At 38.1% G+C, this 15,847-nt stretch overlaps 1 protein-coding gene across 16 annotated transcripts in view; it reads right to left on the reverse strand.

The window, feature by feature from the left end:
- The window catches only part of LMO7 (LIM domain 7), a 130,954-nt gene that overhangs the window by 51,851 nt on the left and 63,256 nt on the right, over positions 1-15,847 (reverse strand). The gene's annotated exons all lie outside the window — the stretch shown is intronic.

Genomic DNA, 15,847 nt, shown 5'->3' on the forward strand with positions numbered 1-15,847 from the left:
CTGAAATCCCTTATCAAAACAAAAACAGGCACTTCTAGAAAAGTGCATCAACCCCAGCAAGTCACCAGATGATAACATTATCCATTTCCTCATGCTCTTTTCCGACCCCTCCCTGGGTGGTCCATCTCTGCCAGCTTCCTCATATTCCAGTCTAATCTAGAGGTTCTCCCAAAGAGAAAACTAGCATCCTGCAGGGAAGAAGGCACACCCATCAAATAAAAAATAAAAATAAATTCCCCAGAGAAGCAAGCAGAAGAGCCTAAATGATAACCTCAGCACTCCTTGGCTCTTGTCTGAGGGCTGAGCAGGGCAAGTAGGATGGAGCACTAACTGCAAGTTGTTGGGAGCACTAACTGCAAGTTGTTGACGTGGGAAAAAGGAGGCTGATAGGATCATGCATCTTCCTGCTCAAATATTAAGCTCTATTAAAAAAAATTAAAGCTGGGCTGGGTGATCTGAGGTCCTTTCCAAAATAAACTCCTCTAAGACTTATAATAATTAATGGAGGTTTCTTGATTGATCCTTTTTTGTGACTTTTTCTTACTCCATTCCTAACCCTCTCTAAAAATTTATCAGCTTCACTAATTTCAGGCAATTAAACTGTGTATCTCTTGTACTGTTTTGTTTGCTTGGTTTTTCCAGGACAAAACTAGAATGCTTTCCCAATCTGTATTGGGTACTTTCAATTCCAGATCTAGACTGCCACCCACAAAAAAAACTCAGCAGGTATTTTATTTCTGAAATCTAGTGGTCACATGCCACACACTTTGGCTAAGAAACATAAGAACATCCATTGACTTTTATAAGAAAAGAGGGACTCTATGCACAAAGTATTAGTTGTGCAATTGACTCAGCTCACAGTGTAAGGAATTCTCAAATTACTTTGTTCACACTCAAGCAGACTTCTTAATTTCAGAGGTGAAATTAATTTTGTTCTTCTCAATAACAAAAAGTAACTTTAATGCACACAGTATTTTAGATAAATTGATAGACAGCTATAATATCAAGTACTTACATATGCTATAGGTTTTCATATCTTCCTAAGTTTTGTTATTTAGAATTTGGAACATATGATTTTGCTAAATCTCTTCTTTTATCTCCCTGCTGCCTCTTTTCTTTTTTAAAAACCTGTACATATTTCAGTTGACCTTTGCAAAAGGATTACATTAAATGTTCCCCCTCTTCTACCTTTTTCCTTCCTTGTACCTTAAGAATCAACATACTTGAGTTCATCCTGTTGATCATCAGGATAATTATCTACATTAATTTCTCTTGCATTTCGTTTTAGAGATCCTTGACCTTCATTCCCCCCCCACAAATCTAGACCATATTGTATAAATTTTGTAGATTAATTTGAAGAGAAGTCAAGATGGGGAATATAAAATTTTGCTAACAATCTTTCCCAAACAAATAGTTGGTATATCTGGGGAGTCTCTGAAAAATGAGTATCAAAATAGGCAATTAAGAGCAATCGTGTAAATTTTTAGAAATATACTCAAAACCTCAAAAATGTACAGCTGCTAGCTTGCTCAAAAATAGTTCAAGAGCATTATAAAAAAAAAAGTCTAAAGTATATATTTATATAATATGTATAATTATTTATATTATATGTATAAATATATATCTGCTTCAGCTAAGCTGCAGCAACCATGCCAACTCACAGCATTTTTTTTCAAAACATGACAAACTCATTTTCTCTGCTGCCTGATGTTTTCTTGACATTACTAAGTCTTTCCAAAAGCATTGTCCTTTTTACTCTCAACTCTCACACCTAACTGGAATGTTTCAACATCCCCACTTTCCTCACACAGCTACCAGAGGTAATTTTTTAGAATAGCCCTAAATACTGACCACATTAATTCCCACCAAGCCTTGATGAGACAAGTCTGTACCAACTCCAGGTATGGATAAACAAGTCACCGCAAGGTAAATTCGGGTAAAAAATTTTCCACCCACCAGCTACTCCTAGCAACTGCCTATGTGCACTCTTACATTCAACCCCCAGGATTAACACAATTGTTCAATTTGGATAAAACATTCAGAGGTGGTCCCTTGGGAAGAGCTAGGATTTGGCAACTTATACAACACTGCTTGCTCAGAGAGAGGTATTTTTATAACCTCTGTATACAGGAAAGAGGGAAAAACCACCCCAACAACCTCCTCCAATCATTCTCCTCCCTTGATCCATGCACAGGAAAAGATTCAGTAAACGTAATCCTTTGTTATCCTTGTGTCAAGCAAACGGGTAATGATGCAGAAGTGCCCTGTGTGTAAGCAAAACAGTATACAACAGCTTATAAAACTCAAAAGCAAGGTTTACTCAATTCCTCAGGGTATGCAAAAAAAGAGAAAAGCCCCAGAACTGAAGTCTATGCTGCATAATTTATATCAGATATTTGGCAATGAAGATATCCTCTGAAAAAAAAAAAGGAGATGACTGTCAGTAACTTGTACTGGGTATTGTTGTGTTCACACTTGTGCTTACATCCAGTTTCACCAGTCCAAATAGGCATCTGCTTGGCTACTGCTGTTATAACACATAGCCAGAAAACAATTCAGCACTGAGGTGACTCAGAGTTACCAGCAGAAGCTACAGATGCCTTATTCTTGGCCCATAAAAGTAATCCAGGATTCACTCCAGTCATCATCTCCTCAGGAAAGCCAAGACCCATAAATGCCACGTATATGTTGGAGGGATAGTTATATCTTCTGGAGAAGAGGCAGACCCCCTGCATTTTGAGGACACATGGAATTTAGAGCACCTGAGAGTCACTTCACAGATTTCCGATGGCTCATTTTTTCCTCTAGAGAAATTCCAATGCAGTGCTGTCCGAACTGTTGCACAGGAGGACAGAGAATAGGGGCAGTGTATACACCAGACCCTCTTTTCATTCTAAACTTTTATTATATCATTAAAAAACACATGTTTTTTGGTTCTGCAGTTCAAATGGGGACTACTAAAAGCACAGCTTTTGGGAAAGAGTCATAGAGCTGGGACATTGAAAAAATTTAGATTTATTGATAGAGATACAGACCAAAGATGAAAAAATGGAGGTACAAGGTAAGAGCAGCTTAGTCCATGACAAAGATTTTGGGAACAAGATAAAGTGACACTGCATTTGTCCTTAAGTAGAAGTAAATGACTACTACATGACTGAATCATTTAGTTTAGTCCCTACACCTGGACTAAAAGCTTTAAAATACTACTGGGTTTTCTCAGTAATATTCTGGCAAAATATTTCACGAGCAAATAAGAAGCACTGAAAAAAATTATAATGCTTCCCTTCTGGAATTTTGCCATATTTTCTCTATGTTTCTTTGTGTTACCCTAGCAACACAGAGCACAGCATCATCACTCATCACACAGAGCACTAGAGTATGAAATACAGACTGAATCTGACTTCTCTCTATTAAAGTCTATTAGAGTCCATTCTCTATTAATTTAAGACGATCAAATACATCCAAAAGGAATGAGATATGCAGAAACAACTGAATTTTATTATTTCCCATGTTTTCTTGATCTGCCTGCATTTGTAAAAACATATTTAGATCCAGGAAAGAGCTCCTCAATTAATGCGAAATCAGATATTAATCCATGCAAGATTAACAGAAAAAAATACTGAAAGAGGATGTATTCCCTAGAACTAGCTCTCCCAGAAGATATGGAGTGAAGAAAAATTTAAACCAAAAACAAGAAACAAAAATCAAGTAGAATTCACCAAGCATAGTACACTTACGGAAAAACATGACATTTTCAACAGACAAGATCTAATACAGTGATATATTATTTTCCACATTTTCTGCAAGTCTCACCTCCTTAGCTCTTGAAACATCCACAATTAAGGGAGCTCCTTAAGGATTTAGCTACTCTGATTCAGGTTTCCTATGGCTTCAGATTTATTTCTATAACATTTGTTATAAAATCAATAATACTGGATAAATATTACCTTTTCCAATTCACTTTCATTGGGTGAAAAACAATTTTTTCACCCCAAAAGAAAATAGTGCTTTGAGGCCACTTGGAGCAGCCAAGTCAGAGGGTATTTTTAAACATTTGCTCAAAACATTAAAGTTTTTGGGCCAGGTTTTCTGGCCAAGTTTTTAATGTTGGAAAAATGAATGCTTCTTTACTGTAAAGTGAGAGAATGGGTAAAAGTCCAAATACTTGCTTTGCCAGAATGTTAGAAAACTTGTGTGGGAGGCAAAAAAAAAAAAAAAAAGAGGGGTGGGGGGGAGGAGAAGAGTTAAGCTCGTCTGACCATATAGCTCTGAAGCTGGAGTGTTTACATTCATTCTGACCATCCCAACAACTGAAACCAAATGTGCTATTAGTCACATAGGAGTTTCTGTTATAAAGTTAGAGGAGTCTGAGAATAAAAACTTGCAGAAAATTAATGATATGGGAAAACAATCCTAGCCAGGGAGCTATAGATGATCTCACACTGCTCTTTCACCAGTACTCATGAAGTATGTAATTTGTATCACAAAACTGATGACTGAGGGAAATAAAAGCTTAATACACCAATTAAGACATCACCAAAATGCTCCAAAAAGCTATTACAACTAAGTCTGCTGGTAGGGAAGGAGTGGAACAAAATGATCAGATTCTGCTCCAAGTGAGGCCATGGCAATATTCCCAACATCTTTAACGAGTGCATGAGTAAATTCTAAATTAGGAATCTTCCTTCTCACGAGAAAGAAGATACTACATGCATCAAGTCTTGGAAATTACAGTTAGCCATCTGCAGAATTTCACCAACTGCCCAGCCAGATGAAGAACTGGAGAAGTGGGCTCCTTAAAGCACACATGGTGGTTTTAAGCTATCCTTCCCAGAAGTCAGTCAAACCATAGAGCCAAAATAACACAAAATAACACAAAAGTAACCCTCAGGCTCTTGACGGGGTTATTCTTTGTCCAACAACCCTCATAATTTCTACACAAAAAACAGGCACTTTTTTTCACCAAGGGAAGATTAACAAAAGCCTTAAGACTCTCATCTAGGAATTCTCAAGTAAAGGTGTCTCAAAACCTCTGTGAAGCACAATCATTATTGCATTTAATCATTGGAAAGATTATCAGACTAATGGTTAAACTGGAAAGTATGTCAATAGCAACAGTTTACTACAAACTGCAGCTTTCCATGGGACAGTATGCATGCTGAATTAGCAACTGCTACATCCAGACCTGTTACCTTGGAATTGTCTATGGAAGTATCCCTTTTGATCTCAAGTGTCTGGCCCTATTTTACCCAGAAATCCCAACAGCAGCACTGCTCTTACTATATTCATAGTTTTACAATTCAGTGAAAAGCCAAGACTTTACCATCATCCTCCAACTAGGACTGATAATCTTGACAGGATGAAAAATTAAAAGGCAGTTCAATAAAATTAGTGGGATGTTTCTCCTGTTGATTATACTTAATTCTACCCGAAACAAATTACAATTGCAGAAGAATCTCACAAAAAGTCATCTCAGCAGTCTCGTCACCAAGGTGCACCTTGCAACAGTGAGACTCAGAATAATTACCAAGATGTCCCCTCCTTCTTTTCACCTCCAGGCTAACAGAGCTACAAGAAGAAATTAACTAAGTGTGGTGGAGGAATACCCAGTAGTATCCTCCAATGAGGAGAGGATGCATCAATCTCTGCTGATGGCTTAGGAATAGGTTGCCAAATTGCAGCAAAACCCAGCAATTCCTTGACAGCAAGGTAACCACTCGAAAGTACAGGACAAAAGAGCAGGATGAACATACCTTCACCCTTTGACCCACAGATAGCACACATGGATGATAAGCTTGAGCATTATCATCAAGTTTGTTTGCCAGACAGCAAACTGTTGGCCATACAACAAACTGTCGACCATACAACACTGAAAGTATTTTGTAATAGGCAACTACTTTCTTACTAAAGTTAAGACAGGTGGAAAAGGTAATGAAAAAATAGCTGGAATACTCTTAATGTACTATCTTCTCTCCATTTAAGTGTAGCTGCAGCTAGTGGTCCACTTAATCTGCTACAGCAATATATTTAAAAACTAAATTTAATAGAAATCCCTTTCGTAGACTTTTTTTTTAGCAAGTGAAGATGCAAAGACATACAACAGTCTTCATCATCAAGGAAATGCATTTATGGCAGAGCAGGATAGTACACAAGTTTCCTAAGATACTAAAAAATAGCTCATACTGCCATGTAAGTTATGCAAGCATCATCTTTAGTAACGGAAATCAGTACTATCAAAAGCTGTTCACAATATAAAAAAATCAGCCTGTTATAACAAATCTAAATCTGCTGGATGCTGATTTATTGAGACACGTCAATTCAGAACCGCTCCAATAGTCAGATATTTACTGCTCAAAGAGAGAGAAGATAAATATGAAGCCTTCTGCCACACTGCATTTAAAGCTCTTCCCTTAGAAAACAGCACATTGAATACATGTAAAAATACGTGCCCCAAGTTTTTTTCAGGTAGGAAAGAATCTGTGGAAGCTTCTGCTAGGGAAAGAAATACAAAACTGTTGCATGAACTCCAGACAGAATGTCAAACATGTAATTACTTGAAATATTATTAAAAGTTCACATAATTATTACTTAAGGCCCTGAGGGAAAAACCCTGACACAGGATAGGTAAACAGGTGAGTATACTTGGACATTTCTTTGCATAATAAAGTTACCAAAAAAAACTGTGCAATCCTTCAAAAAGGAAAGCCATGAGGAAAAGAAAAATAAATTGAAAGCACAGGGAGATCATTATTTGCAAAGAGAAAAAAACATACTCTCATCTCAAATGCACTCCCAAATTTCTTCTCCTTTAAAGCAGTGGCATTAAAATTGATGAATGCTGATAGCATAGAACTCAACTGATTAGTTGTGAAGTAAACAGGCCATTTAAAATACATAAATGCACATTTAAATTAAGTCTATGCTGATTTTCAATTTGTAAAATCTCATACACACTCAAAATGAGTGTCATACCAATTCCTCCCAAAAATAAGTTCACTAACACATTCATGATTACAGAGCAACTTACCGAAATAAAAATTGTTTTTAAATTCTACTTTCTTCACAAGGGCTTTTATTTTTGCTAATTTTAGCTTACATAGAGGATCCTGTGTTTCATGGGTACAACCAAAGCTTGCCAAATTTCTTTCACAAGTTGAAGACTGGCCAGTGAGCATCATCAGCGATAATAGAGCTTTAGTTAAAACAAAAAAGTAATTCCCTTTGAAAAATTAAGCATATAATTATCCAATGAACACCATATCACAGTATTTACTCTCTTAGGTAATTATTAATTTTGTTGCAGGCACAAAGATTAGAATGGATTGAAACTTGCTCTATTTAACAAGACAACTTTTTCTGCCCTCTCGCTTCTAAAAGCTTTAAGTTGACCATACCCAGTTTGTCTTATACTCTTCTCTTTGTTCCTGTATCTTTCCGTGTTGACTACCACTTAAAAAAGAGTCACACACTTTCAAATTCAGGCCATAAGCTAATCTCTGCTGTGTCCTCTATGACTAGGGAAAGTACAAGGCAATGTTTTCTAAGAACTACCCACTAATTATTTTTTTGTACGTAAGGACTGGGACATTACACACTTTAATAAGCAAATGCATGGAAACCTGTACACCTACCTTTTGTAATACCATTAAAGACTAACATTTCATAACTGTCATCTGCTCTCTACTTCAAAGCATGCACTCTTTGAAGCTGACCTGGTGTTGCTGTTTGTTTTGTGAGTTGCCTGGCAGAGACATCTGAGCAATAGAGAATGAAAACAGCAGGAAAATATCTTTACCGGGTATCCCAAATTAGCTGAAGAGTTACAGAAGGCTATTCCTAATAACAGCAGTGGTGGCACACAGGCTACCTACAAACAAGAAGGAACTAGAAACCAAGCAGATGCTACATCCTCTTCATTTACAGTAAAAGCAGATTATGGAGTTTTTTTGCAGGTAAAGTGAAAACAATAAATTTAAAAAAAATCTCAGTGTACTTGTTTTGAAACTAAAGGGCATCTTCATAATTTAAAATTGCATTAACTAAAGTCACATTACCAAGAGTTGAAGTAACCTGAATTAATTAGCTGCAGTACTCTCACTCTCTGCAGTGAAAGTAGGAAAAAGCCTCCAAAGTTTAGTAGTTTTCTTCCACTGTGTTCCCTGCTGCTTACTTTAGCTTTTAAGGAGGACATTCTCTCCTGTGACTGCAGATGCACAAATAACAGTAACATGTTCCATTAAATGTTGAATGCCAAAACCTACATGCAATTAAGCTTGGCCAAACAGTTTCTAGGAGCTTGAACATATTTGCTTTCCTGACAAAAATTCTGCAAACAAAAGCTCCTTCTATAAGTGAAGTACATGTGCCTTTAGTACATGTCCATCAAAAAGATTCCTGCCCTGGGAGATGAAAGCAGGTTCCTCTCTCTCTCACCCCTGTCTGACTGATCAGACAGTAATAAGTCATCTGTAAATGATGGGAACCACACAAACACATTCTTGGGCAACAGGTGACAAAAAGAAATTTTGAGTGTTCACTGCTTCTCCATCTCTCCTGAACCGTAATTAAGATAGAATCGTAGAACTGTTTAGGTTAGAAAAGACCTTTAAGATCGTTGAGTCTCGCCATTAACCCAGCACTTGTAATTTCACCTCTAAACCACGTCCCTAAGTGCCATATCTACAAGTCTCCCAAGTATCTCCAGAGACAGTGACTCTCTACCACTATCCTGGACAGCCTGTTCCAATGCTTCACAAGTGTTTAATTGAAGAAAATTTTCCTAAACCCCAATTCTAAACCACACAACTGGTTGGCCATTTGGCACAATTTGAGGCCATTTCTTCATGGTCTGTCACTCGTTACTTTGGAGAAGAGGCTGACCCCCACTTGGCTGCACCCTCCTTTCAGGCAGTTGTAGAAAACAATAAGGTTCCCCCTGAGCCTCTTTTTCTCCAGGCTAAACACCCCCAGTTCTCTCAGCTGCTACTCATCATACCCTTCCCCAGCTCCACTGCCCTTCTCTGGAACCTCTCCAACACCTCAATGTCCCTCTTGCAGTGAGAACCCCAGAACTGAACACAGGATTTGAGCTGTGGCCTCACCAGTGCCGAGTACAGGGGGACAATCCCTGCCCTGGCCCTGCTGGCCACACTCTTGCAGATACAGGCCAGGATTCCACTGGCCTTCTTGGCCACCTGAGCACACACTGGCTCACGTTCAGCTGGCTGTCAACCAGCACCCCCAGGTCCTTTTCCGCTGGGCAGTTTTCCAGCAACTCTTCTCCAAGCATTGAATGTTGAGACCCAAGAGCAGGACCTGGCACTTCACCTTGTTGAACCTCATCCAACTGGCCTCAGCCCATCCATCCAGCCTGTCCAGAGCCCTCTGTAGAGCCTTCCTACCCTCCACAGATCAATGCTCCTGCCCAGATTGGTGTCATCTGCAAACTGACTTAGGGTGCAACTTCTCCCCTTTGTCTGCCCTTTCACTGCGGTGCTCCATTGTGTAAACACACTTTCTGAGAAAAACCAAGTACCTGGCCTTCATTCCAGCTTTTCTCCTGATAAAACTCACAACTGTCCATTAAAGGAAGGAATTTTAACAAGCAGCTTCAGCCCACACCTGACACAGCACAAGCACAGAGCACCTGCCTTAGCCCTCCTGTGCTGGCAGCCTCCTGCACACCGAGAGCAGCTGCTGGGCCACCCATTGCTCAACAGCACCCAAGCAAACAAAACTCCAGCACTCAAACTGGTGCTGTTTGGTGCCACCATTCCCTGGATTTGTTGATTTATATCTTATCCTAGCAATGAAAAAAACATTATTGAACAGAAAATAGAAGTAATTTACAAATGCAGTCATGTAATTTAGGTCACGATCACAATGCCAGACCCGGATAACTAGGGATTTCTGTATAGGTAAATTATCAAACTAGCTTGTTGAATAAATTCACAAATTATTCATGCAGTATTAGAGAAAACAGAATTAGACTACGGACTTTGCTTACAGCTCTAAGAGGAACATGCTTCAGAAAGACAAAATGTTGTTTATAAAAATAAAATTATCCTTTTGCAAGAGATTTTGTTCCTCTTGAGAGAATAAAAATATAACAATGAAATGGCAAATATTACTAAACCACCATCAATAAGTGACTTTTGTATGATTTCTCAACAGCAGCCAACATTTAATACCAGAGGCAAGCTCAGATTTCAAAGAATAAAATGTTCTGCACACACAGAGAGAGGGTTTTGCAGGACAAGCAGAGCATCATTACCAATGCATCTTATTCTGTGCTTATTCAACCTGTGTGGGTGTGCCTTCTACATAACCATCTGATGTGTGATTTTACAGTTACAATTTCCATGCCAAAATCAGTAACAAAACCTCTTAAATTAACTGATCTTTTGAGAGCAAAAGTAGCTTTTAAGTAACGATGCTGAATATAGCATAGGCAAATACATGTACCAGCTTATTTCAACAGACTTTCAGCCATTCTTATTCATTATTCTTCTGAAGCTTTTCATGAGAATTACAATGGCTTAATGAAAAACTATCACATGTTAAATTGCTAATAATTAATGATAACATTTTTTTCCCTGTGATTTCACCACCTGGTCACATAGGGAAATAGCCAGATACTGGTCTGGATTAAGAGGCCTACCATGATTTTATTTATACTGGTCTGGATTAAGAGGCCTGCCATGATTTTATTTATCTTTTCAGATAGCTCTACATACAGTGTTCCACATTTGCTAAAGCAATGGCAGATTGCTTGATTGAGTTATCAAATCAAATTAATTGCTTCCATATGAATTGTGTTTGATTTTTTTCTTAGTTTTGCTTCTTGGAGTTTTCCATAGAGCTACAGAAGTTAAAAACAGCTTTTACTGTATGCAACCTTTCCAAAACCACACACAGGAACATCCACATGGGGCCAGATCAAAAAACTATATCAAGCCCAGGATCTCATCCTCCCATGTAATCCCAAGTGGTTGCCTAAGGAAGAGCGAAAAAAAGGAAAGACTTTTCTCCCTTGTGGACTCTCTAAACTAGATGTGGTTTCCACATATTAAGTAACTCTTAAAATATTTCCCTTCTTTAAACTTCCCTACTATCCATTTAATGCAAGTAAACTTTGATCATCTGCATCATCTGTTGGCAAGGAAGCCTACTGCCTCCTTCATTGATTATTCATATAACATGGCATGCAGTGACCAGTTGAATCACTTGACCACACCATCTGCTAGGGTTTTTGGGTTTTTTTTGTTTATTTGTTTATTTTAAGCTTGCAACTTTGTCCATCTCTCCCCTTCATCCATCACCTCTCATTCAGGACTCTCAGTGTGCTTAACCAAGCCTGCAGGGGAAGCTGTTCCTACTTTTAGTCAGAGAGATGACATGAGGGTGAAGATACTCCAATTCTGCTTTTGGGGAAATTTGGGCAAGTGAGAAAGTGAGAAAAGGGAAAAATGATCCAAGTCCAAAACTCCATATGATATTACAACACCAGCAAATGCCAGATTAACCACAGCAGCACAGTACATTGCAATTATTTTTCCTATTCCTAATACTTGTTTCTGGAGTTAGGTTGGGTCCTTCTCTTTTTTTGCTTGGTTGGTTGTACTTTTGTTTGTTTGTGGGTTTTTTTGACTGGCACTGAACTACTGCCTTCACAAGCCTTCTGACCCCTTTATCTCAGGCCTGAGAAGTATTAGCTATTCCAGAACTCATTATTTCATACACAAAACTGAAATTGTTTCGATTTTCTTGTGCTCATTAAAGCAACCCAAATTTCCTTCTATGTTACACATAAAAAGAGCAGTTTCTGAAAAAAAAAAAAAAAGTGACCTGAAAACTACCACTAAAAGCTGTTTACAAGAGTAGTTAACACTGGTATATTTGGACAGATTAGGATTAGTTTGTGGAATTGTACAGTAATTCTCTAACTGCACAGATCCATGTTGAAAATACATCACAGCTTCAAGTCAAACCACACATAAATAAACTGTGCCTTCTGTTAGCTCGGGCATTTTTAGTTAGTGTTTTACCAAGTACATCCCTCACCCCCAAAAATTATCACAGCTGAGGGCATCTTACAACATCAGGTCACAGAGTTAAAAAGAATACATTACTGCATCATAAATCTGACAAGCGTATTTCAGTGCTTATTCACAGGGAACAAGTGGCTCTCTGTAATTTAATAGCCTTTGCAAGAGCAGAAGTATTTTGAACTTGGATTCCCTTTCCCCGCCCCAGCTAAATATTTTATCATATAATGCATTGGAATCCACGTCAGTTGATGCATATCTGTACATACTGGGTTCAAAGGTGTGTGCGTGTTTACATTTGCAGGACGTTTTTTCTGGAAGGGAAAGGAAAGAGGAAATATCATCAGCATTAGTCAACTTTCTTACTCTAGTCCCAGAAACCAGCTGCAGCAGCTTTCAATATTTTGCTTTCTGAGTCAGGTTCTGATACCACGCTCCCTCCGCAGGCAGACGGAATCGTAGGGAGGGGATACATACGCTGGAGGGCAGGGCTGTTGGGAGGACTGGCTCTGCAGGAACCTCATATGACATTCAATGGGCACAGGTCCTGCCCCCTGGATGGACCTAATCAGAGCGGGGTGGGGAGCTGGGCCTGGTGGTCCTGCAGGGCTGAACCTCTGCCAGCAGCCAATTCTGGCAACACTGGCCAGCAGCACCCAGGGCTGAATGAAATGGTGCATGGGCGTGAGAAATGGAGCATGGCCAGAAGGCTGACAGACCCCTCATCATTCCCCCTTTCCTCAGCACTTATTATGCCACCTCCATAATGCTGCTGCCTCCAGTTTGGTGTCTCACAGTACAGGAAAGACTGATAAACTGGAGCAAATTGAGTGGAGATCACCAGGATGTTGGTAGCTGGAGATCCTGAGCTTGATCATTCATCTTATTCAGCCTGGAGATCAGCTCTCTAGTTGGGTTTTCTTTTGTTTTTGTTGTTGGGGCTTTTTTCCCTTTTGTTTCTTAAAGACAACAGATCTATATCATTTAAAAGAAACATGTCTTTGTGTGGTTAAGCTTGGCCGCTATCTAGGGCTCTTTATTTCCAACCCTCCGCCCCTTCTTATCATCTAACCATGTGGTGAGACATTATTTTGTTTAATTGGTTTCAGTGACGACATGAAAACAGCCCTGCAACCTCTGGAAATGCAGTTTATAAGTATATTTGATATTGAATACCATATTAAATTGTTATTTCATTGCCAATTCCATTCTGTAACATTCACAGCAAAAAAAGAAAAAAAGCATTAATGTCACTTTAAAGGACACAATAAGTGCTCCAACTAAGCAGTAATAATAATTAGAACAGACATCTCTGAAAGCTCAGGGAAAAAAATGGCCAAAAGTAGGGTTTTGGATGAAGTATGATAAAAAACTGTCAATACATTGTTCAGCTTTACTTTCTCTATTTACAGAGTATGGTTAACTGGCAAACTCCCGTATCCATGGAAAACTGCAAGAAGTCAGCTTCCCCCACTATTTAAATATAGAAGCTCTTCCTGTTGAGTTGTCTGCAGAAAAACTAACTGAACTTCAGCAATTTAGCAGTAAAATACAATTTAGAATAATACAATAGTGAACTTGCATACATGTTTCTTTGTAATTGATGTTAACTAACACAAGCTTATTATTTTTCTAAGTAATGACTTAGAAATTAAATTTCCAACATCAGACACAAGCACCTTTTTGTATGGAGGAAAAAAGAGCTACCACCAAAAAATGTAGGCTCTTTACCTTCTTTTGTAAGGTACTCACTGCTACTCATCAAAAATCCTGTCTTCCCTCATATGCATTGTTTTATAAACTGCATTTAATCCTGAGAAGCTAAGGGATTAAAATGAATACAGGTATTTAAGATTTAGATGGATTCCCATGGGAATCCTAAAATGCTAGAGACACTTCTGTTAACACAAACAAACATTGAAAAAGCATTGTAAAAGCCTTCAGTAGTAATGGTTTTGTAGCCCCTCCCCACCCCCCCAAAGTTATGTCAGATACTATTGAAATGTAATTGGATCAAAAATGAGGACTTTGAACAAACCAACACAATTCAGCAAAAAGCTACTGCAATCTTCATCAGCAAATCATTCACTTCTGTAGCAGAGCTACCTGAATTCCAGTGTAAGCCTATGGCTCTGTGCCACTCTAGATACCTGAATTGCTTTTGATACAACTAACACACGCTAGATGTAGTGTTATTCTAAACTGTTCAAACTCCTACACATGTAGTTACAGGTACAGAACTCCAGACTTCTTCATTCTTACAGAAAAATAATCTACACAAAATAGGTAAAAGCAAACTCTATCAAAAGTATAATCTCATAAAGGAAGTGTAAATTATTAACTGTTAAATTACTCAACAGCAAAAAATATCTACCTCAAATATTATTCATAATTACCAGAAAATAAAGCAGACAGATAAAACAGCACTACACCCAACACTTTATAGACTTTACACTGAAGAATTGGAGGTAAATTTCTAGCAGGTATGGACCAAAGTCTGGAACATATTTTATTACCTACAACATTTTTACTGGAATGATTTACACTTAGCACAGATCAGTGGCATGAGGTGAATATCTTACACCTAAGCACATCAGTTTCACAAGACTGAAGGAAACAATTTTTTTCTTTATCTCTGCATGATTGTTCTAAGTACTAAAAAAAGTAAAAAATGTGAAATGAGTGATCTTGAAATTAGTTATATCATTAAAAAAAACCAAATACAGCAATTTCAATATTTAGAACATAGCTATATCCAGGAAGCAAATGCATTCTTTGACAATATCTGTAGCAAAAAGAGAATTTACACACTTACAAACTTGTAGAAACATTTCTAGAGTCAATCAGAAGTGAGGGTGCTGCACTTTTCCATTTCAAGGGAACTGTCACTAGGAAACTTAGTTACCACAATAAAGGCCTATTACAACCATATGTGTAATAAATGTTATTTCCCTGAATATAAATGGAGGAAAAGCCTCATCCATTGCCCTAATTAAATTTTGGTTAAATGGCTTGCATTTCACTTTTCAAGACCCACAAAAAGCTGTCTCATTTGTTTCACCTCAGTTTGAATTCAAAGATAGTTTCTAAAATTCTGAAGACTTTGGGATGATTGACTCTACAGTCACTTAGGTATAAGCAAGAGAATTTAAGCAGGTACAAGTTTTGGTCCAATTATTTTCATACTTTGTGCACTGAAGCACTTGGCTTCCATCCAACTCAACTTTCTATTCTACACAAAATAAAAAGACAGGAAAGGGTGGTTCCATGTTGTGTGAGTGCTTTGAGTTGGTTGAGTTGTTTGGTTTTTTTTTTTATTTTGAGGCCAAATTAGAAAATAAGTTTTTCAACCCATTAAAATGAATGCTTCTTGGAAGAATCAGCACAGCAAGTTCAGGTTCAGCTCTGTCTACTCTCTTATCATGAGCATTAAATTCTTCAGCAAAAGAAAATCTAGACGATATAACTGAGCAAATATACTAGATATGTAAGAAGACCACAAATTCAGTATTATCCACAGAAAGCATTAGCTCTGAACTCTGTCCACAAACAGGTCTGCATTCTCTCTCCTTTCATTGTTGTTTTTGGGGTTTGTCTGGGGTCTTGATTGGTTGGTTTTACTTCTGTTTGATTTGGTTTTCCAAGTATCCATTTTCAGGGTATTTGACTCTGTCTCCTTTGAGCAAAATTCAACAGCTCTATCTGAAGAACAAAATAGGATACAAGTCCCAGAAGAGTGTCTCATCATCACATCTCAAGCTTTCAGGTAGCCAGTTTGCCAAACAGTTTAAAAAGTTGAG

Source organism: Pseudopodoces humilis, chromosome 2 (genome assembly GCF_049639895.1).
Source record: "Pseudopodoces humilis isolate 2021_Gansu_Grassland_sample_001 chromosome 2, ASM4963989v1, whole genome shotgun sequence".
NCBI lineage: Eukaryota > Metazoa > Chordata > Aves > Passeriformes > Paridae > Pseudopodoces > Pseudopodoces humilis.